General features: G+C 35.5%; 1 non-coding gene across 1 annotated transcript; it reads left to right on the forward strand.

Moving 5' to 3' along the window:
• Window positions 1–9,135: 9,135 nt before the first annotated feature.
• LOC131181888 (small nucleolar RNA R71) lies at window positions 9,136–9,242 on the forward strand. The gene has a single exon (XR_009150362.1). It is a non-coding gene; the product is annotated as a small nucleolar RNA R71 (small nucleolar RNA).
• The last annotated feature ends 6,649 nt before the right edge of the window (window positions 9,243–15,891 follow it).

Below are 15,891 nucleotides of genomic sequence, written 5' to 3' on the forward strand. Positions count from 1 at the left end.
TTGAACGTCATTTTGGAATCAGGAGTGGTCCGAACTATAGGAGCAAGATAGGTAGAATGTAGTGAAGGGAAATTTGTAATTGTTGATATTGAAAGATTGCCCAAATGATGTAATCTGACCTTTTGGAAATGAAATAAAATTTTATTTATTAAAAATTGATTGTTTATTTTTTTTATTATTGCATTATTTTTCCTGATCTCTTATAACTGTGTCTGATCTGATCTCCCAAATCACACTCGTCGACCGATCTCTTTGATTCAAAACTACTTGCTATGGTTGATCCCTCGTAACCGACCTTTAGCTATCCGATCTCCTTGCCATTTTTCTGGAATTCTCTTTTGATGAGTCATCAAAATTGTTAGATTTCGCTAACCGATGTGTCACTTAGGGCTTCGTGAGCATTTAATGCTCAGGCAGGTATAAATAGGAAGGGGGGGGGGGTTAGCCATTTACATACTTATGTTGTTTTATGATTCCCCAAACAACATCAATGCTCTCTCTCAGTTATTGTATTTTCCGACGGTGACTTATACTTTAGTAAGGGTTTTGATCTTTTTTCGGTCAGATTTATTTTTGTTGTTTGAAAATGAGCAGCGCCGAAGGTCAGGGAGTTACAAGCCCTCCTTCCGTTCACATTTCATAGACATCAGACGAAGGCTATGCGGCCAGGCCAAGTGGGTAGCCTATACTCACCACAACCATTATTTCGGTATTTGGTCAATCAGCTAAATCAAAATAGGCTCGGACTTCAGCCCCAAGAAAAGAAAATTTACTTGTGGATGAATTGCCATTGATTTTGGAGGAAGCTAATCTCCAATTGATTAGCTAAGAATACAACCTCCGGATCGACTCTTACGAGCTGATAAAATGCCATGCAAGTCTGTGAGCTGATCATTTCTTTGACAAGACCGACCGAATCATAGTGTATGAAGAACAATTAAAAGCTAAGCTCCAGTTTCCCCTAGATGAATTATACAAAGCTGTTCTAAAGTTTCACCATGTCTATATAGCCCAAGTGCATCCGAACTCTTAGTGAATTATGGTGGCCTTTAGAGGTCTTTGCCGAGCTAAGGGACTTGATCCTACGGTGAAGGTTTTTCCTGAATTACATAGGCTTACTCAGCGAAAAAATGACGAATACTGGTTTTTCCAAGCCAAACCGAACTGCAGGCTCTTCACTTATCTCCTTTCCTCACTGAAGAACTGGAAAGATCAGTTCTTCACATTTAGAAATAAGAATTCGAATGGTTTCGAGGGCATTTCAAGTAGCTAAATTATTTGGTCCCCAAAGTGCCAAAAAAGCTCAATTTAAACAAAGATGAGGATGCCATGGTTGAAGAATTGAAGAATTAGGCGACCGTTCATAAATACGTTCAAATGTGGTTATGGCCGAGCTGAAATGGTGGATGATGTGATTGATCGCCTGTGAGGACTACGAGTTGCAACTCTCTGATCTGGGTCCCGGGACGAGTAAAACCTGAATCTTTAATCTCTTAGTCCCTAGTGATCTCACTAATCTCATTTTTCTATGCAGGTATGGCTGGAGATGAGGCAGCAAGGGAAGCTCGAAAGCAAAATAAAGAACTCAGCAAAAAGGTATTAGAAATGAAGAGATCTGAAGCTCAGAAGAGAGCCTGAACTAAAGAGACGAGCTTAGAGGTTCTAATCTAAAATCAATCTATCCCAGAGGGGCAAATCCTTGTCGTGGAGCCTTCCGCCTGATCTGAAACTCCTCCTTAACCTCTAATCGCTTCGACTTCAGAGGGCGGATCCTCAGGATAGGGAGCTCTGTCTAGACGACCTCTTTCACAAGTCACTAGAATACTGCTCCAATCATTGGAGAAGAACAAATCGACACGGGGTAATCTTCATTTGGCAAAAGTATTGAGCACTACAATCTGTTTCCCTGAGGATTGGACTAGAATGGGTCCTGAAAATATTGATGATCTTTTCAGCCTTTCAATGAGCTTGAGCTTAGAAGCAATAGCAACCCAGCACGTGGTCAGAGAGAAGGTTTATCTTATGAAGAGGGAGATGTCAAGGCTATCTCAAGAGATGGCATCAATACAGAACCAACTCTTTGCCATGAATGCCAGGTCGTTGAGCTGGAAGAACAAAAGAAGTCTTTGTCACACCTTACCCCTCTGTATGGCATAACATGATCCCGTTGATGATACGGTGTTGTCCGCAAGTGCACGGGTCACAGTAGTATAGTTTTAAAAATGATATCGATCCCACAGGGAATTGTGCTTAAATTGGAAATAAAAGTATAAGCTAATTAGAATGACAAAATTTAAAGATGTAAAATGAAATTTGAAATTAAAATTGGTATTTGAGGAATTTAAACTAAATCAAACAATTAACTAAATTAATTAAACTAGATTACCAAGATTTAAATTGAAATTTGCTATTTATGAAATTTGGAGGAATTAAATCTAAATTCAATAAAAATTAATGTGATTCTAGAGATTGGATTTTTCATATTGTTTGCATGTGATTTATCCCTAATTTAGCAAAACACATGAGAATTGCAATTTTGAGGGAAATCAATTCTTAAATTTTTGAAACCTTTTTCAAGCATTTCAAAGTTGGTTTTCATTAAATCAAACCCTGTTTTCACGGTATTTCAAACCTAACAAAAACCCAATTAAAGCTCTAATTGATTTTGGAAAGTCCCCTTAATTCTCCTAGCTTATCTCTAACACCAAGAAAACAAAGTTTATTGCAAGATTATCTATCCCTAATATTCACTTTTCAGTCCATCTATTAAGGATTAAAGCTTAACTTAATGAGGGCCCATTCATCAAGCAAGGCAACAAGCTCACAAGCAATAAATCAAAATATCACAATCTTCATTTAAATGGCTAAATCAGTTCAAAACCACAATCCAAAACAATATTTACAAACCCATCTCTAGAATCTTAAACAACTACTCACTAATCATAGTTTCAAGACAAACCCAAATGTATAAATGAAGAAATAATGGAAATCTAAGTTAAGGAATAGAAGAACCCAGAAAAATGCAGAAGAATCTGCTGCAGAAAAGTGCAGAACGAGCTCCTGCTGCTGCTGCAGAAATGCCCTTCACGTGCTCCCTCTTTCTCACTTTCTTTTCTTGCCAAAATTGCCTCCCTTCCTCCCTCTTGGAAAGAAAATGATAAAGGAGACTTTATATGGGTTAGGGGTATGCCCTAGAATGGGTAAAAAGGGGGAAGGTTCCAGAGAAAGTGAGGTAAAAAGTCAGAGTCAGCCATTTCCAGTAAAAACGACATAAGCTGGATCGGTTGTGTCGCAGGTTGTGTAGCTCTCGGCTTGAATATCTGACGATTCGACACAACCTGCGACATAAGCTAATTCGGTTGTGCTGCAGGTTGTGCAACAATCTGCCTGAATATCTGATGATTCGACACAACCTGCGACATAAGCTAATTCGGTTGTGCTGCAGGTTGTGTCGCTCTCGGCCATTTTTTTACTCAACTTCAAAAATTTTTGCAATTCAATTCTAATCTCTTCCAAATGGCTACTCTGATCAAAATACACCAAATTTCTCTAAATTTAACCTACAAAACAAGTAAATTACAAAAATTAGACTAAGAAGTGTGAAAATTATAAAATTGACTAAATATATGCTAATATCTATAATAATAGCTATGAACAAGGGTAAATTATGTGCAAAAATTACACCTAAATGATGATCTAAAATGCATGCATCAAATTCCTTCATACTCAAACTCTTGCTTGTCCCCAAGCAAAATTTCATTAAAACTCATTTGGAAGGGAATATAGTCAGTCTTTGAAAATACAAAAATCACAAATCCAAACCACCAACTTACCCCTAGCCACCAACATTCCAAGTTCCCGTCAGCGAAGCACAAAGAATGAAGCAATCACTCTCAATAATTACAAAATAGCTAAGAATTAACCAATCAACCCAAGCAACAAATACCAACCAGCTACAAGAGTCAATTGTGCCAAAACAAACCTAAATGAAATAGATAGCCAATGTGTCTCAAATAGATGGTGAGTAATGTATGGAAGATTATATTGCCAAACCCATATGCAAGCATAAAAGATCTAACTCTACTAATGTAACAAGCATTTTTCAAAGAATCATTAGGTCTTTTTAAGGGTTGTAATGAGGTCAAAATAGGGTAAAATTGTGTTAACAAAGAAAGGGAATAAGGAAAACAAAATATGAGAATAATATTAATCATGAAACTCGAAGTGCATCCATTTTTTTTTATCAAGAGGAAAGAAATTCACAATGAATCTCAAGTGCTATCACAATAAAGGGACTACTTTTATAATATATTTTTTTATTTTGTATGCGTCCCTATTTCATGTCACACCCAAAATTACCTTTGGGATATTTTGGTGACCATTTTTTTTTATCAACTTTTCACAATTACTCTAGCACTATTCAAGATGTTTCAATCCTCCAAGTTTTTTTTTTATATCATTATTTATTTTATTTTTTTATGCACTTAATTGCTAAAATATTATTCTCATAATAGGTGGTAGTGTTTAGGTTTAATGGCTAGGTAAAAGATTTGGGTTCCAAAGAAATTAGGGAATTAAGGTTCAAGGGGGTTTGCAAGGGTTGAAATGAGATTAAGGTAGGTTAAGGCTAAATGTGAGGTTTAAAATATGAAGGAATGCCTAAATCATATTCTTATCAAATGCAAGTTAAAAATTTCGCTTTGAAAGATCTAAGATGCTTGTTCTAGGAATGGTGAGACGACAATGACCATTTTCTTCCTTAAAGGCTTATTCGGACACTCAAAACTCAAAATAACTAATCAGAATCTGCATACCTAGATGAATGTATTAATTTTCAGCTATTAAGTAAGAGAAAGAATAATGCTTAAAACTTTGTACCCAGCTGGAACTTTCATTCCACTAACCATCTAAAGGCAAGTTGGATTGCTTGAATAAGCAACTTATGGAATTCAAAGACTGGTTTAAAAATTCAAAAATTTTAAATGAATAAATGAAATGCATCAATGTATAAATGTATAGTCAACCTATATGTAACTAAGTATGCGTAACTAAGTGTATGAAGCTATATGCAAGTGTATGTATGTGAATATGTATAAGTATGAAGTAATGAATGAGTATGTCACTATATGCAAGTAAAAAAGGAAAAATAATTTTGCAAAAAATTTACCCTCTCCCCCATACTCAGAATGAACATTGTCCTCAATGTTAAAAGAGTGCAAGGAATGGGATAATTTGGCTATATGTGCAGAAAATGGGTGGCTCATATGTGCATAAAGAATTATTACCCTGTTGCATTAGCGATAGCACAACTTGTGTTGAAAGTGACACAAGCTGAGATGAGAATTGTTACCTCATTGAAGTGCAGCCAATTTAATTAAATAAAATTTGGACAGCTGCTGCACTCATTGCAAAAGAAACAGTGCAATGGAATTCATTAAATCAATTAAACTCAAAAAGTTGAAATAGGGAAGTTAAGCTCAAAAATATAGCCATCAAGTGTAAATCCAAAATAGCAAATCAAAGCAAGTGAGCAAAGTACTAAAGATTCAAAAAAATGTTCGTATGAGCAACTAAAAATAAAAAAATAAACTGAATAAGCAAATGTTTCAAGTAAAAGAAAAACAACACAAGCAAAATATTAACTAAACAAGTTACTAAAAAAAACTAATTAATTAAGCAACTAAAGTAAAGACATGAAATGTTTTTTTTTTTTTTTACATCAAAATGGGTTAGTGGGCTTTTGGGCTTGGGGTAGCTGCTGGCCCATTCTGGTGAAGTGAGTTCTTATCCTGCAAAACAAACAGGCGACACAAGTTAGAACATAAGGATAGGGGGGTTATGTCGCAGGTTGTGTAACAATCTGCCCAAAAATGTGCCCAGCAAACATAAGCGACGACACAAGCAAACCCGGTTATGTCGCAGGTTGTGCAACAATCTGCCCAAAACTGTGCCCAGTGAACACAAGCGACGACACAAGCAAACCCGGTTATGTCGCAGGTTGTGCAATCTACTGCCCAAATTTGACAGATTTAGAGAGTGCCTAAAAAAGTAAAACAAATTAGATTTCAAATGATTAAACCTTCATAACATGAATTCTAATAGTTCAACTTGTTATGTGCATCAAACACTCATAAAAAATAATTTTTCAAAGCATAAATTCACACATCCACATTCAAATAATTTTCTTGTTAAACCAAGATGACAAGGTTTGGAAAACTTTTCTCTTAAAATTAACAAAAAGGGCAATGAATCCAGCAATATGCACCAGTAAATACTCAACAAAAGAAAGATGAAAATGGTAAGTGAACAAATTTAAAACTAGAATTTAAAGCTAAAACCAAAAAAAATTTTTTTTTTTGCTCATTTGCTTGCAATGCATTGCATCCCATCTGCACAAGGAAATTAGAACAATGTTAAACTCTGAATAAGGAGTATAGAAAAAACTTAAAACAAACATATATATGAAAGAAATAAAGAATCAATGAAAAATTGTGAGTTATGCACAAAAAATGCTAAGTTTAGGTCTTTAGCTTGACCATACTCACTCAAGATGTTATGGAGAATGAGAGAGATAGCAAGTTGCTATCTTCTCAATTGGCTCACCAACTGAATAGTGCCTTAACCTTTGTCCATTTACCTTGAAATTACCAGATTTTTCACCAAAAATTTCCACAGCACCATGAGGTAAAACTTTCACAATTTTGAATGGACCGGACCACCTTGATTTTAATTTTCCTAGAAAAAATTTCAACCTTGAATTGAATAAGAGAACCAAATCTCCTTCTTTAAAGTCCTTTTTCTTGATATGCTTATCATGCCATTTTTTAGTTCTTTCTTTATAGATCCTAGCATTTTCATAAGCATCAATTCTCAATTCTTCTAACTCATCAAGTTGCAAAAGTCTTTTGTGTCCAGCAGCTTGTAATTTCAGGATTTCCTTTTTCACAACATTCTTCATTGTAGGATTCAATCTTCTTTGATGTTCAATGGAAGGTTTACTATTTGGCTCTAGGAAAATCCTATGCATACAGACTATTGGACTAATTCCCTTTATATCATCAATTGCATAACCCAAAACTCTCCTATATTCTCTCAAAACTCTCAACAATTTTTCATTCTCAATATCAGTCAAAGATGCATTAATTATAACAGGATATGTTCCATTGGGTCAAGAAAAGCATACCTGAGGTTGGAAGGAAGAGGTTTAAGATCTACCTTTGGGGCATCCTCTACCTTTAATGATGGTGGTTTGATCTCCAAAGTTTGCACTTCTTCAAGTTGAAAAATTGTGGCTTCAGGATGTGGTGGAGAGCTCTCCAAGTGTTGTGCAAAAGCAGCTATGTTGTGATTATCATCATCAATGCTCCTACCATGGACTAAGCAATTTTCAAGAGGGTCTTGGGGATAGCTTTTTCTGAAATGCTCTTGAACAATCTCATCAATAATGTCTACCCGCAAACAAGACTCAACTTCTTCATGTTTCCTTTTCATGGCAGGATTGATGTTGAAAATCATTTGATCATCTCCCACTCTAAGTGTCAATTTCTCACCCTTTACATCAATTAATGCACCAGCTATTGCCAAAAAGGGTCTTCCCAATAAGATAGGAACTTTGTATCTTCTTCCATATCTAAAATGACAAAGTCCACCGGAATGTAGAATTTCCCAACCTTGATAGGCACATTTTCTAGAATGCCTTCTGGATACTTAATTGAACGGTCAGCCAATGAAAGATACATATTTGTGGGCTTCAACTCTCCCATATTCAACTTCTCATATATTGAAAGAGGCATTAGGCTGACACTAGCTCCAAGGTCACATAAGGCATTTGCCACACAATTATCACCAATATGACAATGAATGGAAAACACACCCGGATCTTTGAGTTTGGGAGGTAACTTCTTCTGAATTATAGCACTGCATTGCTCTCCCAAGTTGATGGTGTCATAATCTTCTAGCCTTCTCTTGTTGGAAAGAATCTCCTTCAAAAACTTGGCATAACTTGGCATTTGGGATAGTGCCTCAGTGAATGGCACATTGATATACAACTTCTTTAGCACTTCAAGGAATTTGCCAAATTGTTTGTCTAGCTTATGCTTGATGAATCTTTGAGGGTAGGGAAGGGTGGGCTTGTAAGGTTCAGGTGGGATGTATGGTTTCTCTCCCTCATCTTGCTCACTTTTGTTTTCTTCTTCTTTTTCATTTTTCTTGCTCTCAACTAAATTTTCTTCTTTTGTGCTCTCTTTTTCTTCTCTCTTATTTTCACTTTCTTGACCAACTTTCTTACCACTTCTCAAGGTCACAACCTTACATTGTTCATGAGGGTTTTGTGGTTGGCTAGGTAGTTTCCCATAGGATTTGCTTCCCGATGAGCTTGCTTGTTGAGCCAATTGAGTCTCCAACATGCGGTTGTGGACTTGTAATTGATCCATGGTTTGTCTCATGTGTTGCATTTCTTCCTCCAATTTGCTATTCATCTTACTTTGTTCAGCAAAAAATTTCTCCATCATGCTTTCCAAGGTTGGCTTCGGCTCATGAGGTGGAAGGGATTGTTGTGCTCTTGCTTGATATCCAGGTTGTGGCTGCCTTGTAGGCTAAAATTGAGGCCTATTTTGCTACATATACTGCTGGTTATGAGCATAATTTGAGCTTTGGCCTTGTTGAGCAAAAGTTGCTTGTGGTCTCCATGTTGAGTTGTTCACATTAGAGTAAGAATTTCCCATAGGTTTTTGTTGATAACCTCCTGCATAAGCAGCTTGTTCTTGCAAATAATCATCACCATAAGAAGAGTAATCAACTCCACAACTTTGAGTTCCATCTGTGAAGGCAACTTATTGCATAGTTGTAGGAGTTGAGTTTGTTGCCTTTGTGCAAAAATCACTAAGAAGCTGAGTCAACTGATCAAATCTTGCATTCATATAGCTAACTGAGTCAAGTTCATAAATCCCAGCTTTCTTTGGCTCAAGTGCTCTAGGATTTCCCCACAAATGGGTATTATGAGCAATCTTCTCTAATAGATCATAGCATTCTTCACTTGTCATTCTCATGAAATCTCCTCCTGCTTGTGAATCAATTGTGTTTCTTATGGCTGGAGTAACTCTGGTGTAGAAATTCTGAACAATCATCCATTTGGGTATTTCATGATGAGGACATTGCCTTTCAAGCTCCTTAAATCTCATCCAAGACTCATACAAAGTTTCATCATCTCTTGGCTTAAAAGCTACCATCAAATTCCTCAAATGAGTGGTCTTCCCAGGTGGGAAAAACTGAGATAGAAAAGCTTGAGATAGCTGCTCCCAAGTAGCTATAGTAGCTTGTGGAAGTGAGTCATACCACTCTAATGCTGAATCCCGAAGAGAAAATGGAAATAAGGTGAGCCGAATCACTTCATCTGAAACTCCAGGCTGTCTTTGTGTGCCACATATCATAAAAAATTTCTTCAAATGAGAATGAGGATTTTCAAGTGGACTACCTCCAAATTGTGAATTCTGAACCATTTGAATGAGACCAGTCTTTAACTCAAATTGATTAGCTCCAATGATAGGTCTATTATCTCTCACATCTGCACATCTAGGAAAAGCATAATCCAACATGGATCTTCTCTGAGGGTCATTTTGATTAACCACTTTATTTTGCCTATTTTGCTCATTTCCTCTATTATCTCCACCAATAGCTCTATTTTGATTCTCCATATTTTCTATTGTCACCTCTTGCTCAAATCTTTGTTGTTCTTCTTTTTCTGCTTCCTTTCTTCTCTTGTATTCCTTTTTGTTAGCTCGGCAGAATTTTTCAATTTTTGGGTTGAACAACAATTCAGTGTCACTTGTGCTTTTCGATCGTCTCATAAACAAGAAAAGTACCTGAAAAACACAAGGAACAATAGTGAAAATAAAAGAAAATAAAAATTCTAATTAGCTTAAAACAATTAAAATCCAACTTAAAAACAAACAATTTCCCGGCAACGGCGCTAAAAACTTGATACGGTGTTGTCCGTAAGTGCACGGGTCACAGTAGTATAGTTTTAAAAATGATATCGATCCCACAGGGAATTGTGCTTAAATTGGAAATAAAAGTATAAGCTAATTAGAATGACAAAATTTAAAGATGTAAAATGAAATTTGAAATTAAAATTGGTATTTGAGGAATTTAAACTAAATCAAACAATTAACTAAATTAATTAAACTAGATTACCAAGATTTAAATTGAAATTTGCTATTTATGAAATTTGGAGGAATTAAATCTAAATTCAATAAAAATTAAAGTGATTCTAGAGATTGGATTTTCCATATTGTTTGCATGTGGTTTATCCCTAATTTAGCCAAACACATGAGAATTGCAATTTTGAGGGAAATCAATTCTTAAATTTTTGAAACCTTTTTCAAGCATTTCAAAGTTGGTTTTCATTAAATCAAACCCTGTTTTCATGGTATTTCAAACCTAACAAAAACCCAATTAAAGCTCTAATTGATTTTGGAAAGTCCTCTTAATTCTCCTAGCTTATCTCTAACACCAAGAAAACAAAGTTTATTGCAAGATTATCTATCCCTAATATTCACTTTTCAGTCCATCTATTAAGGATTAAAGCTTAACTTAATGAGGGCCCATTCATCAAGCAAGGCAACAAGCTCACAAGCAATAAATCAAAATATCACAATCTTCATTTAAATAGCTAAATCAGTTCAAAACCACAATCCAAAACAATATTTACAAACCCATCTCTAGAATCTCAAACAACTACTCACTAATCATAGTTTCAAGACAAACCCAAATGTATAAATGAAGAAATAATGGAAATCTAAGTTAAGGAATAGAAGAACCCAGAAAAATGCAGAAGAATCTGCTGCAGAAAAGTGCAGAACGAGCTCCTGCTGCTGCTGCAGAAATGCCCTTCACGTGCTCCCTCTTTCTCACTTTCTTTTCTTGCCAAAATTGCCTCCCTTCCTCCCTCTTGGAAAGAAAATGATAAAGGAGACTTTATATGGGTTAGGGGTCTGCCCTAGAATGGGTAAAAAGGGGGAAGGTTCCAGAGAAAGTGAGGTAAAAAGTCAGAGTAATGCAAATGCCACGTCAGCCATTTCCAGTAAAAACGACATAAGCTGGATCGGTTGTGTCGCGGGTTGTGTAGCTCTCGGCCCGAATATCTGACGATTCGACACAACCTGCGACATAAGCTAATTCGGTTGTGCTGCAGGTTGTGCAACAATCTGCCTGAATATCTAATGATTCGACACAACCTGCGACATAAGCTAATTCGGTTGTGCTGCAGGTTGTGTCGCTCTCGGCCATTTTTTTACTCAACTTCAAAAATTTTTGCAATTCAATTCTAATCTCTTCCAAATGGCTACTCTGATCAAAATACACCAAGTTTCTCCAAATTTAACCTATAAAACAAGTAAATTCCAAAAATTAGACTAAGAAGTGTGAAAATTATAAAATTGACTAAATATATGCTAATATCTATAATAATAGCTATGAACAAGGGTAAATTATGTGCAAAAATTACACCTAAATGATGATCTAAAATGCATGCATCAGTAGAATACCTAATGAACTACCGAACTTTACCTACCGATAACTCATTAAGTACCCTACAAGGGATTTTAAAACAATTTTCTTATTTTTGATAAGTGGTGAGCATTTCTAATAAGTATTTAAAACATGTAATTAAGTGGAAGGCTAGTTGGAAATTTTGGCCCATTTTATTTTTCCGCAAATTTTATAAAAATTTTGACAGAGTTCTGTCTGTATTTTGAGAAAACAGTTCTTCAAATACCTGTAAAAAGCACTTCTAAAAATTTTCCTCAACAACTGCTTCAGTTTCATACTCAATCTCAATCAATTCTCAACACATTTATCAACTTTCAAATTTCAAATTCACTGTCCAATGATCATCAAAATACTAGCAACCCATTTCTTTCATATTTTATTAGGAACAAAACAATTTAAATAGATCATTACAAAATTTACATTAAGAGAATTTCAAACTACAATATATATATTACAACTTTATACAAATTTTATACAACTGCTCAAGACCCATTTTTACATGTCCATACATTTATGTGCAATATATACATCAAAAGAAATATTTACAATTAGGGTATAAATTATACCCGAAGACTTTAGGCTGAATGATCCTCAATCTTTAGCAGCTCAGTCTGCTGCTCCTCTAGTCTCTGTATCTGCGACAGAAATAAAAGCTATCGCTGAGTGCTAGGACTCAGTGGTGCACAACATACTAAAATAATCTTTAAGCAAAAATAAAATCACATTTATTCAAAAATTTGACTAAACATGAGCATTAAACACAAAACATGAATTATGAGATTTTAATGTAAACCACGTTCATTTCGAAGTATCAAAACACATTTCATAAAACCCACAGTTAGATCATGCCATTCGAAACAAATAGAATCTCAATAACCAGAGGCTAAAGAGAAATCACATCACAAGGCTAGCTAGCTCAAATATATGGATATCCATTCACATCCTCTTCTACTGGCACACCTCAACACTTCTCCAGAGAAGGAATCAAAATTCGAAACTAATTACCCCCACTAGTCGTGCTAGTGAGGTGTTCAAATATATGGTCATGACACTGTGGTTTCAAAACTTATCTTAACAATTTGCTAAACATTGCTATTTCAAATATACATAATAACTTTCACAGTTTAAATCAAAACATCATAAATAATGTCACAAATAAACTTTCAACAATTCCAAAGCACAAGTAAAATACATATTTCGTTCACTTTATCAATGAATTTTAAAGTATGGAGATGTTGTGCACAAACCTCAAGCGAGTCGTCCCTTAGCCTCGACTTGGTTCCTCGGGTTCCTTCCCGATATTCTTTTCAACTGAAACACACAATTTTACAATGTTTCATTACTAGAACTTAACACAAATCCAAAATAAATTTAGCTTCACATTTACCTAGTTCTAACGTATTAAATTCGACGTTCTCGAAATTTTTGTGTTTTGGGTTACTATTCACTGCATTATTCAAGTCAAATTGTTGACTTTCTAAGGCTTAATAGGTATGGGAATTCCAAATTCACCCACATACCACATTTTGGTCACTAAACTTGTTGGTTTTGGTCATTTTCTCAAAACTTAGGTCTTTTAGGCAAAATTGCCAATTTTTGGTTTTGGAGTCCTAAGTTGCACTGTTTCATTGGCCCTTTTACTGTTGGAATTTGGTAAAACTTCCTTCATAGAAATGTTCCTTATTGTCTTAAGTGTATTCTCATTTTTGGATCACCCCAATTGGAGTTTTGTAGCTCAAGTTATAGCCAAAATACAATTATCGCTCACGCAATCGCTCATACTGCAATTTAGGTTCTGGCAGATTTTTGATCCAACTTCGTTCAATAATTTGATCAAGTTAAGTCCATAATTTGATCTAATTTCCTTCATACTAAATGTTCTACTACGTCTTAGGTTTCCATCGGTTCAAGAATCGCCTAAATCGGAGTTTTCTAGAGAGAGTTATAGCCATTGGAACTTTACTGTTCAAATGGAAATCTGTAGTTTTGCAGGTTTAGTAACTAAACTTTGCTCAATCATTTGATTAGGTTAATGGCATAATTTGGGTTGGTGTTCTTCATGAAAGTTTTAGATCTATATCTTATCTAATTACTGGTAAAATTTCAGGTCATTTTGACCTTCCTAGCTCGAGTTATGACCAAATGAACAATTACTGTTCATTTGGTCAGTTTGTGCAGTGGCAGCCTGCTCTCATTTCACTTTGGTCAATTGGTTCACTAAGTTTTGGTCAGTTTTTGGCCATGGTTCCTTAATGAAAATTGTGCTATTTTATGTCTATTTTCATCCCTAATTGGTGGCATATCAATTGGACTTGTAAAATTTCCGTTTTGGTCCTTCAAAGTTGGCTTGGTCATGCTGCCAGCAGCATGACCATTTGCCCTACGAATTTAACTTCCATTCTCACAATTTCCACACATCTCTTTTGGTCATTTTTTATCATTTTTCATCTAACATTAGGTCAAAGTCATCATTTATGCATTTCTCAAAAATTTGCCTCAAAACCCTAGGCCTCCAAACCCTAACCACACTAAATTGTTGCATTTGATTAATTCCATGCATACATACATGTTTCTTCATCTCAAACAAGCTCACATATGTATTTAAATCTATCAAACCATACAAATATACCCCTATACACATGCTGGTCGAATTTCACTTTAGTCCCTCACACATATTTTTTTTTATTTTAAGTTTATTTCTATGCTCTTGATGCTATACATACACTAATTAAACTAAAAACTTGAAGTTTGCATTATTTACCTTATTAGGTGTCTTTGAACTTTCACTTTCTCTCAATTTTCTTCAATTCTTTGATGACCAATCTTCCTCTCAAGTGATTAAATCAAGTTTTTATGAAGCAAGTATGGGAGGATTTGGGGTTTAATGGTGGTTTCAAAGCTTGAAGCAAGCTTTAATGGAGGTTTACAATGGTGAGTGAGAGAGAAACGTAAATGGGAGGAAGATGAGGCTTTTTACTTTTCTTTTCTTTTCTTTTCTTTTCTTTTGTTTTTATCCTTATGGAAGACTTAAAAATCCATTTAATTAATTTATTAATTATATGACTTATGGCATCATGCATGATGTCATCTTCCTACACTTTTTTAACTTTTCCATTTTCTCTTTTTTTTATTAGTTCTTTAATTTAATTCTCGATCCCGAAGTTTTCTTTTCTCTAATTTTATTTGACAGTTAGGTCAGGAGTCAGCTCTCGGGGTCAACTGACCAAATTGTCCTTCGCCGGTTCAACCCGGTTTGCAATTAATTCCATATTTCTTTCGGCTCTCTGACCTAATTATTTGACTGGCTTAACAGATCTTTTTCGTGATTTTTTCTTTTCCACTGTGTTTATAAGGGTCCTAAGGACCGCAGCGTCACTTTTTACGGTTCGAAATTTGAGTTTAAAATGACTTCGCAGTTGTTTCCGAGAAGGTTACCCATCACTGTGACTCTCGGCTCATTTAACTTCTTATGTTCTTTTTTTCTTATTTATACTTAATTAATTGAACATTACTAATTATTTGTGTTTGTGGCTTATCTAGTTGTCTTAAGTGTGGTTCTAATCCCCTTAACTGTCCGGACTGACACCGGTCACCGGAACAGTGAAATCTACCAGGCTATGCAAACGGGGTGTTACAGTCTTACGAAAAGAAGGCAGCTCTACTAGAAAAGGGGTTTGATGATGTCCGGATTAAGTTTCCTAAGAGATTCAAGCAAAGGATGAAGATGTTCTAACGAAAGAAGCTGGGGCTTATGTGAAAGCTCATAGTGATCTCCTTGCCGAGCTTGTCAAACGTTATCTTTACGAGGACTTCCCTTGGCTCAAGGAACTTACTCCGGGTGCTGAAGCTGAGAGTAAGGGCGAACAAGAGAGAGAGGAGGGAGTAAATGTTGCAGATGTAACTGAAGAGCAAGCTAAGGAAGATCCTCCTACCGAATGACTTGTATATTTTCGACTTTGAAATAAATTTGTTTTTGTGATGAGATCAGGAAAACATCCCCATTAAGTATGAATGCTAATTCCATAGAACTTAAGATCGGTTATAAAACATGACTGCTTAAAGAGGTCTAAAAACATTATTCGCGAGGATGAGACCAGAAAACCTTAGAAACATTAATGATTCGAAATCAAGTCCTAGTCCACATTGGTTTCAGGATCACATATTTAGAGATCAGACAAAACAATGACTTGATTAGATACTTAATCACAGAGCTTCCCACAATTTAGAGTTTTGAACGCCAAGAGATCAGAAAACAAAAATACAAATATGGTTCGAAGGTCTGAAGGTTAAATCCAAATAAATCGGGTTGATGGAGAGATCAGAAAACACTTTGGGATTCATGAG

The sequence above is a fragment of the Hevea brasiliensis genome, chromosome 7 (genome assembly GCF_030052815.1).
Source record: "Hevea brasiliensis isolate MT/VB/25A 57/8 chromosome 7, ASM3005281v1, whole genome shotgun sequence".
NCBI classification, from domain to species: domain Eukaryota; kingdom Viridiplantae; phylum Streptophyta; class Magnoliopsida; order Malpighiales; family Euphorbiaceae; genus Hevea; species Hevea brasiliensis.